Source organism: Gopherus evgoodei, chromosome 13 (assembly GCF_007399415.2).
Source record: "Gopherus evgoodei ecotype Sinaloan lineage chromosome 13, rGopEvg1_v1.p, whole genome shotgun sequence".
Classification (NCBI taxonomy): domain Eukaryota; kingdom Metazoa; phylum Chordata; order Testudines; family Testudinidae; genus Gopherus; species Gopherus evgoodei.
Window position 1 is genome coordinate 23251933 of NC_044334.1, and position 14978 is coordinate 23266910.

Genomic DNA, 14978 nt, shown 5'->3' on the forward strand with positions numbered 1-14978 from the left:
CTTGGACTAAGGAGCTGGTTTATTGACTAATGTAATCAAAGCAGGACTAGCCAGAGGCTTTGGTTAGCTGCATCCAGAAGGTTAGAGCACAACTGACTGTATACTGAAGGTGAAGAGGTCTGCTCGATGCATACCAGACTCAGTGCTTTTGGTGAAGTGCTCAATGAGCACTGCCAGAATAGTGTCTTAAGGAATAGAGGGTGTAAAAAAACCCCAACCAACACACAACTTTACTTAGAACAAAGGCCAAGTGAGGAGGAATAAAGTCCTCAGACACTGGAAAGTTGTCAAGATAGATGTTCCAGTGTGTTGACTGATGCAGTCAACTGACTGAAGATTGACTGCCAGTGGGGCCAAATGAAAACAATTTTATAAGAACATAAGAACGGTCGTACCGGGTCAGACCAAAGGTCCATCCAGCCCAGCATCTGTCTACCGACAGTGGCCAATGCCAGGTGCCCCAGAGGGAGTGAAGCTAACAGGCAATGATCAAGTGATCTCTCTCCTGCCATCCAACTCCATCCTCTGATGAACAGAGGCTAGGGACACCATTCTTTACCCTTCCTGGCTAATAGCCATTTATGGACTTAACCTCCATGAATTTATCCAGTTCCCTTTTAAGCATTGTTATAGTCCCAGCCTTCACAACCTCCTCAGGTAAGGAGTTCTACAAGTTGACTGTGCGCTGTGTGAAGAAGAACTTCCTTTGATTTGTTTTAAACCTTCTACCTATTAATTTCATTTGGTAACCCCCTAATTCTTGTATTATGGGAATAAGTAAATAACTTTTCCTTATCCACTTTCTCCACATCACTCATGATTTTATATACCTCTATCATATCCCCCCTTAGTCTCCTCTTTTCCAAGCTGAAGAGGCCTAGCCTCTTTAATCTTTCCTCATATGGGACCCTCTCCAACCCCCTAATCATTTTAGTTGCCCTTTTCTAGTGCTAGAATATCTTTTTTGAGGTGAGGAGACCACATCTGTACACAGTATTCGAGATGTGGGTGTACCATGGATTTATATAAGGGCAATAATATATTCTCAGTCTTAGTCTCTATCCCCTTTTTAAATGATTCCTAACATCTTGTTTGCTTTTTTGACTGCCTCTGCACACGGTGTGGACATCTTCAGAGAACTATCCACGATGATGCCAAGATCTTTTTCCTGACTCGTTGTAGCTAAATTAGCCCCCGTCATATTGTATGTATAGTTGGGGTTATTTTTTCCAATGTGCATCACTTTACATTTATCCACATTAAATTTCATTTGCCATTTTGTTGCCCAATCACTTAGTTTTGTGAATGGGCAACAAATGAAAGGAAGGCACTAGGGTCAAAGCACCAGCAGTTTAGATAGGATATTCTGAGGAAAAGATACAAGATAGCAGATGAACGGCTGAGGTAATGAAAGGTAGCTATATACACAGAAGCTGGACTCAGTGGTCCCGGAAAGCCCCTTTACTGCACAAGCTGTACTACTGTCAGAAAGGAGCACTAGTAGGCACCAACTTTCACTGCTGGGGTTGGCAGGAGATGTCTGCTACTCGAACCACCAGTTTAAAACTTTGAACTTGGGAAGTTTCTGCCTTGGAGTATGGACCCAGGCGTGAGGATCTACCACCATGGTCTCTCTATGTGAAGAGAGGGGTGAGGATAATGAAACAAGGCGGCCTGCACAGAAAAACAACAAAGAACCTGCCAGCTCAGATGGAATCTCAGTTTGTTTGTTGTTCATAGAATATAGATTAAACTCCAGAAGGAAATGGACTTGGATGTTTTGGTGAATACCCTGTGCATGTGCGTACATGCATCCAGGTGCTGTTTTCAGTGTAGGTTGAAAATTGTCCATTCAAAGAAATTTCTAGTAGTTTAACGCCTCCTTCAGTCCTCTTTCCCTCCACTCCTGATTTTTCTTTCTGGTTTTTCTTCACTCTTCCTCTTTCATTGAGGTTCTCTTCTCTTCCCAGCATCAGTGGAGTTATTTGCCTGTCCCGCTCCTGCCAGTATGTCTTTCCCAGCCAGTGACACCAAGGGCCAGATTCTGTCTCATTTTATTATGCTGAGTAGTATCCTTACTTTGTAAGTAATATCACTAAAATCAGTGGGATAGCTTGTGAAATAAGATAAAGCTAAATGTGAGTAAGGGTGACAGAATCTAGCCCTCAGATTGCATCAGTTGTTTATATCCATAAGCAGCAGCACAGGACACTTTTTCCATTAGACCACATAGTAAGGGTAATTGCAAAGCTACACCAACCCAGCAAGTGCATCAGGAGGCAATGTTCCTCAGACAGGCTCAACTCCTCCCTTGAATTCCCAATTGCATTAGTTGAGAAGAAATTTGTGACCATCCCTTCTGGGGTATAATATACCTTTGCTCCTGCGTATGGCAGCTCTACTGCCTACTGAGAGGCAAAGGAAGGGCAGAGACATGCCTCCAGCTACTCTCTGCCAGTGGCAGATGTAGGGTATGTCTACATCTACAATTTTGCAGCGCTGGTTGTTACAGCTGTATTAGTACAGCTGTATAGGGCCAGCGCTGCAGAGTGGCCACACTTACAGCAACTAGCGCTGCAAGTGGTGTTAGATGTGGCCACACTGCAGCGCTGTTGGGCGGCTTCAAGGGGGGTTCGGGGAACGCGAGAGCAAACCGCAGGGAAGGAGACCTGCTTGCACAGGGGTTCGGGGAATGCGAGAGCAAACCGGGGAAGGAGACCTGCTTCCCCGCGGTTTGCTCTCGCGTTCCCCGAACCCCCCTGCAAACCGCAGGGAAGGAGACCTGCTTGTACGGGGGTTCGGGGAACGCGAGAGCAAACCGGGGAAGGAGACCTGCTTCCCCGCGGTTTGCTCTCGCGTTCCCCGAACCCCCCTGCAAACCGCAGGGAAGGAGACCTGCTTGCTCGGGGGTTCCGGAAACGCGAGAGCAAACCGGGGAAGGAGACCTGCTTGATTACCAGAGAGGCTTCCTCAGGTATGCTGCGATACCTGCTTATTCCACGGAGGTCAAGAAAAGCGCTGGTAAGTGTCTACACTTGATTACCAGCGCTGGTGATCCAGCGCTGGATCCTCTACACCCGAGACAAAACGGGAGTACGGCCAGCGCTGCAAACAGGGAGTTGCAGCGCTGGTGATGCCCTGCAGATGTGTACACCTCCTAAGTTGCAGCGCTGTAACCCCCTCACCAGCGCTGCAACTTTGTGATGTAGACAAGCCCTTAGAGTTAGTGGGGCCCTGTGTGCAGCTTCACTTTCGGGGCCTCACCCTCGGAACCCAGCCAAGAAAAAGAACATTCTCCCTTATCTTCCTCCTGTTTTTCATTCTTTTTTCCTTCACCCTCCTCCTATAAGTAATGGGAAGTAAATTAAAATAAAGTGAGGTACCTTGATTGGGGTAGGGGGTTGGGGTTCAGGAGGGGGCAGGTTCTGGGAGGAAGTTTGGGTGCTGGGTGCAGGGGATTGGGGTGCTGGAGGGGGCACTTACCTTGGGCAGCACGGCTCCCAAAGAGACTGGCACACACCCCCATCTGGCAGCAGCTCCTAGGTGGGGGTGGGGCAGGGGGTCTCCATGCACTGCTGCCCACAGGCACCGCCCCCACAGCTCCCATTGGCCACAGTTTCTAGCCAATGGGAGATGTGGAGTCGGTGCTCAGGGCAGGGGCAGTGCACGGAGACACACACACCCCCCTCCAGGGTCTGCAGGGACATGCCGGCCACTTCTGAGAGCGAAGCAGTGCGGAGGGAGGGAGGCAGAGCAGGGAGCTGCCTTAGCCCTCTTGCTGGCATGTCTCTGCGTGCCCCTTAGGGGATGGGGGGCAGTGGGTCTCCATGCGTTGCCTGGGGTGTGAGCAGTGCGCAGAGCACCTCTCCCCTCCCCCGCCAGGGGTACACACAGACATGCCAGCAGCCTGCCTATCTGAGCCTTGCTGCACTGCTGGCTGGGACTTAGGGGGCAGGTTTTCAGATATTTGTCCTACATTTTTTTGTTGGGGGCCCTGTGCCACTGCACAGTTTGTTTCATGGTAAATCTGCTCCTGCTCTCTGCCCAGTCACTCTTTGTGGGGAGTAGCTGGGACACAGCCCTTGCGCACCCCTAAGGACCGGAGATATGATTCAGGCAGCCCTAAAACAGAATACATGAGGGGGTTGTCCTTACACCCTACTCCCCTGCAAGACTACGTTAGCCCAGGGCAGAATCTAGCTTTGAAATAGTACATGTGTAGTTACAACACCATCATATAATAACACAGTTCTGTCTTTTTAATTTGAAATAGGAAAAAGTGAAGAAAACAATATGGAAATGTCTCATCTGTTCAACTCCCAACATAATATTATTGAAATGATCCACAGACAAATATGACATGTTATGTGCAGGATTCACGAAAGGACTATTTTTTTCAATTTTGTTTCTCTGAATAAATAGGCTGAGGAAAAATCCCATATCCTTTTTAAATATTTAAAAGACAGTTCTAGTGATCATTTCCCATTTTCAATGTTACTGGATTGCCATAACATAATATCACATAATTCCATATGTATGAACCACTAGTATTTTTATAAATATCAAAACCCATAAATTATCTATGGAAACATGACCCAAAGCAAGATCGCATGGGAAATCATCCAAAAACATTTCTGATGAGGATGATTCATGTCAGTAGTTTTTGTTGAGATCAGGATGTATGTTCCTAGCAGTTGTGGAGATAAATGAACTGCAGAGAAGCTACAGCAGGTGGAGCTAGATGCCATCTGATTGGACCCAGCTCTGTTCTTGCAGAACTGAATCTGAATCCTTCCCATCAGACGTTGCTTAGGGTGCAAATGAAGATCCACCTTCCCTGTCTCTCCTTGGCCATCCTTCACCCATCCTCTATGTTGTTACGTCCCATAAGTTTCCCATCTCTAAGTACTGTTTGACAGAGGGATTCTATCAGTCGCCTCCTTGTGTGTGTTTCTGCAGCTATCCAGTGCATGCATCCCTGCCATAACAGACAATATGTCCCAACTATTTTCATTTTCTTTTCTGGATAACTCTGGAGATAAAGAGTTGTTGAACACTGACAAATCTCAGCATTTGTTATCAATTCTTTCCATTGAACACCTAGTATTTTCCTGAGGTATTTGCTTTTGAAGGCATTTAGTCACCTGTCTATATCTTTGGTGGATTTCCAGCTTTCACATCTATATGTTAAGGTGGAAACAATATTTGAGTTGATGATTCACAGTTTGGTCGTTGAATGGTAGATTTTCAATGATCATCTTGTTTTAACTGGTGAATGCAGCTGTTGCCTTGCCAATCTGTGATATTATTGCCTTCTGGCTATCCCCACTGGCTTGCATGTTACTGCCAAGGTAGGTGAATTGGCTCACTGCTTGTATTCCTTTGCCTTCTAAAGTAATGCATGAGTTGGGAGTTTTATTACTGCTTTACAGTTATAGTTGCAAAATGTTAATGTGTTTGAAAAGAATCTGAGCTTCCTCCATCACAGAGCACCCATTAGCCATATGACTGACTTAGTGCATTTGTTGCCGGCCTACCATCAACCTAGTAAAGATAACTCTTAATCATAGCCATAAATCTAATCAGCTCCCATGAAACCTTTGATGTGGAGGTGCCAAAGCTTCATGTTTTGGCTGCCTACTGGACTGAATTCTGAATGTTGTTTTTTATAGGCAGTAGTGAAGCTAAATTCCAGTGCAGTGCTCAGAGCTTTTATTTTATTTTACTTTTTAACAGCAACTGCTTAGTACTGGCCCTTCCCCCCCCTCCTCCATTAGGGCAAGGAAATGTGAAACAGAGGAATAAGGACTGAAGGAGAATTCACAATTTAACACAGATTCCAAGGCAAAAAGCTTCATTAAGAATGAGTAATGTAGAATTAAGATTGTGCTCAAAATAATATTTAAAAAGTACTTTAGTCTTTTTTTTTAAAAAACAAAAAAACCCACAGAAACAAAACAGACACAACAGAAATTCTTAGATACAGGGCCAGATCCTCTGATCCATTACGGGATACTACACCAGTCCAATGATGCAAAGCACCCTAAAATGGCCATTTGATAAATCTCTTTGCTGAGGGGAATAGTTGGCGAGTGTAGAGCTGTTGCAGTAGTTACCATGCCATGACCTTCGGGTTGTGAGTGAAGGAGGAGTAGGGAAGTAGTAGGATGTAAAAGGAGAGGAAAGGTAGATCTTTTGCCCAAGGCACAAGACAAACTCAGGATACATGGGATCAATTCCCAGCTCTGACACAGACTTCCTGTGTGACCCCAGACAGATCCCTGATCCAAAGCCCACTGAAGTTAATGGGAGTCTTTCCAGGGGTTCTGGATCAAATATTGACTCTCTCTGTGCCTCTGCTCCCCATCTGTAAAACTGGAATAAACCACACTTCCTGTTATACTTAACCAGCACAGGGATTTTGCAAAACAACTTAATTATCATTTATGAAGAATTCAGATACTGTGATGATAGGAATCATAAAGGTACGTAGAAAGGAGCCAAAATCCTGCTGTTTCTGTACTTGAAAAAAAGCTTAAATGGCCTTGTTTTGTTTATCCAGTCTGTTTCCCTCAGCTTATTATTATATTTCACGGAGATCCTTGTCTCCAAGGAACACAGACCTAATTTTAATAATTAAAATCCTTGGGACAAATTAATCCCTGGTGTGACTCTGCTAGGAGTTCATGTTGGCTCCTTGAGTGACTGTATTATTAGGGTTAGGATTAAGAGGGTTAGTATTTCAAATGAGTCATCACAAGCTGTTAGAAAAATTCTCACACTTGTACATGACATCTCTATTTTTGCATCTCCGATTCCTGTTTGCTCTTGTGTTTTGTTTGTTTCATTGATGTGGTTGTTAGGCAACATGCCAAAGGGTTTAGTTTTATGCAACACTTCCCAACTCATCTATTCACTGTGTTTTGTAGTGTCTGACCAATGAAAGTATTTCCGCTCTTGATTAATGTTTTCTAGACATCACTCATTGCTGATGTCGAAATTATAAATGCTTCCCCCGCCCCCCATCTTATTTTTAAATATAAGATGTTTTGGATATGCATTAATCCATCCCATTAGAAATGGATGTAATCTGTACTGAACTGACAAAAAAAAAATCTGCCTTTCAGAGTGAGAACGGTATAGACTATCATTCTGGTATTCAGTAAACTTTAAACAAGAGTTTCAAGTGAACTAGCAAAGAAGTTGAAGAGTTCCAGTCAGAAATGAAGGGGCTAGACACATACAAACAGCTTTGAAAATTGACAATTTTTAGTCAGATGCAGGACTTCCTCTTATTGAAATGCTAAATTAAAATAAGAGCATTTGTAAACCAAGAAAGGAGTTGCTAATAAAATTATCAGGTCAGTATCTTCTAAAGCACCATCTCCATTCAAGAGAAAAAGAACAGGCTACTTTGTCTTCTTTCACAGTGAGAACAAAGTTAATTTGAGAAGGGGTTGGGAAAGACACAGCTGGACAGCCTCAGGAGATTCAAGGAAATGTAATTGAGAAATAATTCTCTCTTTAATTACTTCTGACCAAATCAATAAAAATTGCAGAATACAGAAGCATGACTGCCTCATGGCAGAGGATGAAGAATAGCAAAGTTGATGATGACCATGAAACTAAAGAAAAGGACAGACATGCTGGGAACTTCAAAGCACTCCTCTCTCACAAAATGGAAAGATACCAGTAAAATAAACAAATACATGCAAAGGGGAATTGCTATTTCTGACCACTGCTCAGCACTGAAGATTGTTGAATGCACACATTGTTTTAATATGTTAGAGAAATCATGTTTGTCCATTTCACCACTGGGGGAGAAAGGGGGGGCAAAAAAAAATCTGATTTATTGTTTCCTACTAAGCTTTAATGTTTCTTCCATAACTGTACTGTGGGGGAATGATTTGCTAAGGAGGAAATGATTTGCTGACTGGGTAAGTTTAATAAGCTATGGCACTTATTCCTGTAAATACATTTTAGTAAGGTAGGCCAAAATGTCATCTCTCCCGTGGCTTCATCCCCAGATGTGGCCAGCTGTGCGCATATGATGGGGAATAATCTTCTGGCTAGTCACAGAAGGAAAAGGATGTGTTTGATGCATTGGCTATTTGCGCACCTGATAGCAATGAAGATTTCTACTAGGACCTAAGGCTATCTAGCTTAGGTGCTTATATGGCCCCCATTACCACAGTAGTTTAGCAGCTCACAATCTTTAATGTATTTATCCTCAAAACACCCCTGCAAAGCAGCGGACTATTATCCTCATTTTACAGATAAAGAACTGAGACACAGAGAGACTAAGTGACTTACTAAAGGTCACAAAAAAGTCTGTCAGAGCAGGGCACTGAACCCCAGTCTCCCAAGTCACAGGCTAGCAACCTAACCACTGGAACATCTTTCTTCTCCTGTGGTGAGTCTTGTTCGCAGACTCATCAGTTAAGAGGCTGCACCCAAAGGCATTTGATTCTTGAGTGACCTTTTCTTACATTTGAGGCTGGAAGGGAACAGAATGGATAGTCCACCTCCAGATTTGTTCTCCGTGTTTCTGAATATGTGGTGAATGTCCTCAAGTGAACCAAACAAAACTGATCACGTGGTGCAAATTGGCCAGGTTGCTGCGATGCAGAACAGATCTGGATGATTACCGGCAGTGAGATCATGGACAGTGAAGGGTTTATTCACCACAGAACTTGCACTGACCAGCATGAAGATAAGTTCTGGTATTTGTCTGATTTGGGGCTATGTTAAGTAGCTGTGTGTGGGCTGCTCCAGATTGGATGCAGTTGTATAACTGTCTTCTTTCTAGGCACTGGCTGGTGTTCCCTCCGTTTTTTTCTTCTTGATTTTACAACTTGTCTTGGAGAGGAATGCCGGTCACCTTAACTGGCAGCAGCAGTAGTCTACAGAGTGGCAAGATTATTCAACCCCTGAGTTCTAAGATAAGGGGAGCTACATCTAGGAATGCACCAGTGCCTATGGTCTGGCAAGTGTGCTCAACAATCTGGCCACTGTCTTGTGCTGTCTTAAGGGGCAAAAATGGTGGAAAGTAGAGTTCCAAATGGGAGCTTTTTTTAAAGACCCAGGCATTAGGCAATTTCTGGGCAGGTAGGGGAGGAGATATCACTTATGTACTGATTGATGTAGGGTGTCTCTTGGCAGAGAAAGGAGGAGAGAATGAGTTACGGCTAAGAAAAAGTACATGTTCCCAAGGAGAGACAACAAACTAAAATAAAAAACGTGTGAAATAGTGTGCTAAACTCTTCACTCAATATCAGCATGCAAGTCCAACCCCACACATAACTAAGAATTTTCCCGTTACACGTAAGCTCTACACAAAGGGGATAGAACACAAAACAATGGTGTAGGAACAGTGTAGCAGATAAAACACACAGACCTGACCCTCTCCTTTTGTAAATAGCACTTGACATTTCAGCTGATCACAAATTTTAGAATTTCCACAAATGGTCAACATGTTTCAAAAATTCAACAATTTTTGTAGTGAACATTTGTATTTTTTACCGTCTCCATTTAAAGTGCAGTCATGCCAAAAAGATAATGTATTGTCTGGACAGAATGGCATTGACATTTACCAAAAGTACCAACAACAGGTCCAGAAAATCTCAGAAAGACTGGCTACGTTGTCTGTCACTGTCATGCTGGTAATGGAAAAGAGTTTCAAACAACAATCTACCCAGAAGGTTCATTAGCAATGAAAAATGCCAAGGACTAGATGGCTGTGGTGGTAGAAATTGGCTATAGAACTTTTCACCCATTGGGAAGTTGTTTTGGTCTCAATACTAGTGAATAAATGTATTTGTGATCAAAGCCATCATCATAATTGGCATCCCTTTCTGTCATTCAAATTGAGATATGCTTTCAGGGTGATAGTAGGGGCAAGCTTGCACTACTGCTGCTTGTTATGTGGATAAACTGAGTATTTTGGTCTGTAAAGCTGTCAAGCTGGCATCTCTTCTAAGAACTAAAATTCATTTTAAGCCTCACAAACAAAACAAAACAAAAAAGTGAAAAATGCAACGACAGACTTCTTGGCACGATCTCCTCACAACAGCTGGTCCAATATGTCAGTCAGTCTCAAAAGAAAAAAATTTGGCTGCTCTTTCTAAAGAACTTTATATAAAATAAGCCAAATTCTAAAAGTCCCTTGATCTTAAGAAAGAAGAAAGTTTGGGAGAGGGAAATATTGGTAGACTGAACAACCAATTATGGTGGAACTCAGGCACTAGCATTGGAAGAAATTGTGGATGTGGAAGCAAGTATATATATTTTTTCCCTTATAAACCTAGCATAGGATGGATCAGTTACTAGAACTTGTAACAAGCTCCGAGATTACAGTTACTTTCATAATTTTTTTTAAAGAGCCCTTTTATGTAAGAAAGTGCAAAACAGTCATATGAGTCACAAGGGGGTTTCATTAGTTTTGTCTGGACTATTTTGCATTTACTGACATCTCAGGTGTAATATCTGAAACAAGTTTAGTTTTAATTATTTCTATTTTGTTGTCTATTTTTCTGTAATTTGCCAATAATAATACTAAGACAGCTTGCCTGGGGTCTTGGCGATTGTTAGTGGGAACAATCACTGACTAGGTACCACAGAGCCTCTGAACTCTGACCTCAGGGAAGGCAGAATCAGAAGTGGTTCACAGCTTGCATACAAGGACAAAGTGATTCTGCAAACAATACTGAAAGGGGGAGAGGCAGGGACCAATCAGTGCATGAGGAGAGCTGAGTATTCTGAAGGATATTGGGTTTTAGGTTAGAGTTATCTGAATTACTAAAAGCTAAATTCTGCTCTGTTTATGAGTAGCTTCCACTGAAGTAAAAAAGCTTCAATGAACACCACATATGTACATCATGGTCCAAAATTTGGCTATTAATGTTGTAGAAAGCAGATCATCCTCAGATTACTGTAGAAAATATCAAGCAGCTTGTGTGGGGCAAATGAAAGGCTAAAATTGCTTATAGACACAGCAGTTTAGATCAATATAATCTTTTGCCAATGAACTCTATATGCCCTTCTAACATATGCTCTGTATACCGACAAGTTAGTTTACCATATTTTTTTGAAAATATCAAAACCTTCTCACTAAAGGAAAGCTATGAGCAACAGAAATACCAGGGCAAGACTTGCTAATTTCTTTAGACTAATAGGGTAATTTGATCAGAATCTTTATCCTGAGCTTGGCTGTGCATCAAGATTTTTAATAGTGTGGAGATTAGTGAACAATTTCTGCAATAAAACTAAGGAAGGTCTACTGCTAATGACACCTTTTCTTATGCAGAAAACTGAAATCTTCCTATTTAGGATTATGCAAAATAGATCCATCCTGGATTCATTCATTTGCAGAATATTTGATTTATACAGTCCTAAACTAGAACTGTCAATGATGAGCTATTCACAAGCGACTTATCTGATTGTGATTACATTCTCAGTCCTTGCAAACTGCAATAAGGAATTTAAGGTCTCATTGGACAATGTATAAAGCAGTCTTGCTCTGTCCTCTGCTTGCTCACATTCAAAAGCATTCATTTAGATATAATTTTTCCCTATATCAATTGTAATTTAGCATAACTCACAGTGAACAATTTGTTAGGTGTTTCAAAAAATGATTGTCACTCACCTACTCTCTGATTTAGGATCTGGATCACCAAATTGATGTAAATCAGTGGCTTTCAAGAAACAAATGATTAGTACTTGGTGTCACGGAGTCACCGGGCGATGCTCTGGAACTGCTCCCCACCAAGCCAGTCAGGACTTTGGGGAGCCTCCTCTCCCTTGGAGCAGACTTGTTCAGGGCAAGAAGCTCACATGGCTTCACCTCCTGGGTCTCTCCTTGGAGAATTCAGCATCCTCTGCCCCTCCGTGCGCTTCATACAGTGAGCCTGCCCCAGCGGGGTCCTGGGGAAGCCGCAGGGTCCTGCACCCCCACTTTGCAGTCAGATGTGACTCAGCCAGCCAGTAAAACAGAGGTTTATTCGATGACAGGAACAGAGTCTAAAAACAGAGCTTGTAGATACAGCCAGCTCAGGACTAACAGCCCCTCCCAGCTCCTTTCCCGGGCCACGAGGTCACCTGATCCCTTTGTCTCCAACACTTTCAGCTGGCACCTTTGCAGAGCAGGGGCCCAGGCCATCAGTTGCTAGGAGACAGAGTGCCAGGCATTTAGGTGCACTGTCCTTTTGCTCTTCAGCAAACACATGCCCTTATCCCACCACCTAGATACTTAAGAACTGCATAGGGGACACTGAGGCACCAACACAGTATTCAGAGGAAACATCAAGAACATTCCCAGTTAATCACACTTGGTCCCCTACAGATTTGCACAGTGACTATATGTTTATTATTAAACCTTGAACCAGGTTTCTGTGTTGAACCCTGTGATTTGTTACTCTGAAGGAGCTGGCTTTCCTGAAGATAAAGTCAATATATCAATGACGCATTAGAATGCAGAACCCCTATTCCAAATGGAAATATATGAATGAAAAAGACGACTTTCCCTCAATGCCTTGAACTCTGCAATGCTGTATTTCATTCTCCTTCCATCCTCCAAATACATTTTTCCAGTACAACTGGACAATTCTATTTTTCTCTATGCACGTGACTGAATGCTTCCTGGGAAAGTACTCCCAGAACATTTGTACAATAGTAGTAGCAAAAGAATAAAATGCAGAAGTAGCTCTTTCCTTTCGCTGGCCCACTGAATTCACATCAACCTTGCTTTGTTGAAGGTCTCTTCAGGATGACCAATGGCTCCACTATACTTGTTGCTCTTACTGTGGAAAAGGCTGTGGGAACCATTATAGTGCAAACTACCCTGGGTTTCTTTCAAGGCATCACCCTTTGGTGCAAAAAATATAAGAGATCTCTGTAAATTTGGATCTTGACAAAGAATAATTACCCCTGAGCTATACAGTGAGAATATTAGTTGCAATATGGAATTGCTTTATGCTTAATATAAACAATTTTTTCTTCCAAATTAAAACTTCAATATATTTTGTGCAGTCTAATCTTTTAGAATATTCCAAATCATATTTTAACAAAATTCACATGATTGAGTTGATGTAACTAGAGAGAGTAAATGACCTGTAAAATGAATAGTTTACATCTGGCAATCCAAAAATAATCAGTTTTTCACTACCTGTACCTCACAAAATTGGATCCAACTTTCAATTTCTATTTTTTTCAGACAACTATCACTGTTTATTCCACAAAAAGAACATACACTTGTGGATGTAGTGGCATACCTAGATTAATAAAAATATGTCAAGCTTTTTCTAATTGTCTTGCAAAAATATTTTACATAAATGAAGGAAGAGTATTAGGCAATAGTATTCAGTGGCTGCTATATAAATAGATGTACAATAACTAACTGAGATGCCCCAGGTATTGAAAATATAATGGTTTATGAACAAAAATAAATATAAAAATGAAATTCTGGACCACTTTTCAATTGCACTCAAACAGGCATAGGGCCAAATTCATCCTTGGAGTACAAGTCCTGACTTCAGTGGAGTCAAACCAAAGATGAGTTTGGTCCGAACTGCAAAAGTAGCATGGTGTGCCCATATTCTGGTTGACAGCTTTCCCTTACATCAGGGGTCGGCAACCTTTCAGAAGTGGTGTGCCGAGTCTTCATTTATTCACTCTGATTTAAGGTTTCGTGTGCCAGTAATACATTTTAATGTTTTTAGATGGTCTCTTTCTATAAGTCTATAATATATTACTTTATATACAACAATAGTTTAGTTAACAAAGTTTTTAAAATATTTAAGAAGCTTCATTTAAAATTAAATTAAAATGCAGAGCCCTCCGGATCGGTGGCCAGGACCCAGGCAGCATGAGTGCCGCTGAAAATCAGCTCGTGTGCCGCCTTTGGCACCTGTGCCATAGGTTGCATACCCCTACCTTACACAGTAAACTCTTCACAGATTAATCCTGTCAAGAGTATGGACGTGTGTGTGTGTGTGTGTGTGTGTGTGTGTGTGTGTGTGTGTGTATTTTATGTAAGCCATTGCCCTCTGACCCTTAGGCTCTACCTCAAATACACCTCTCTGACTCCGATTCTGAAGATCCTATGGAACAGCCTCTAAATGGGTTTTAGAACCAGAATTGGGTCAGCAATCTTCTTGACTATGGTCCCCCTTTTAGGCCTTTTTTTTTAAAAGTAGGAGCCTGAGGTGCAAGCTGAATTGCTTAATCACAAGTGATTTCATTGCTTAATGCAGTAGATGTAAAAGCATAATTAGGCAGGCCACAAAAGAATTTGAAGAGCAACTAGGAAAAGGCACAAAAACCAAAAGCAATTTTTTTTTAAAAGTACATCAGAAGCAGAGACCCTGCCATAAAAATCAGTGGGGCCACTGGACAATGAAGGTGCTAAAGGAGACCTCAAGGAAGATAAGGCCATTGCGGAGAAGCTAAATGAATTATTTGCATCGGACTTTCACTGCAGAGGATGTGAGGGAGATTCCCATACTTGACCCATTCTTTTTAGGTGACTGATTTGAGGAACTGTCCCAGATTGAGATGTCAGTAGAGGAGGGTTTGGAACAAATTGACAAATTAAACAGTAATAAGACACCAGGACCAGATGGTATTCACCCAAGGGTTCCAAAGGAACTCAAATATTAAATTGTAGAACTGTGGTATGTAACCCATGACTTAAAATCAACCTCTGTACTAGATGACTGGATAGCAGCTAATCTAACTTCAGTATCCAGCAAACTGGTTGAAACTATAATAAAGAATAGAGTTACCAGATGGATAGATGATCACAATACATTGGGGAAGAGTTAACATGGCTTTTGTAAAGGGAAATCATGACTCACCAATTTATTAGAATTCTTTTTTTGGGGGGGGGGGTCAACAAACAGGTGGACCAGAGATATCTAGTAGATATAGTGTTGTTAGACTTTCAGAAAGCCTTTGACAAGGTCCCTCACCAAAGGCTCTTA

The 14978-nt window shown here is 42.1% G+C and overlaps 1 protein-coding gene across 2 annotated transcripts in view; it reads right to left on the bottom strand.

Annotated features, from left to right (window-relative positions):
• The window catches only part of CCDC60 (coiled-coil domain containing 60), a 108483-nt gene that overhangs the window by 62713 nt on the left and 30792 nt on the right, over positions 1–14978 (bottom strand). The gene's annotated exons all lie outside the window — the stretch shown is intronic.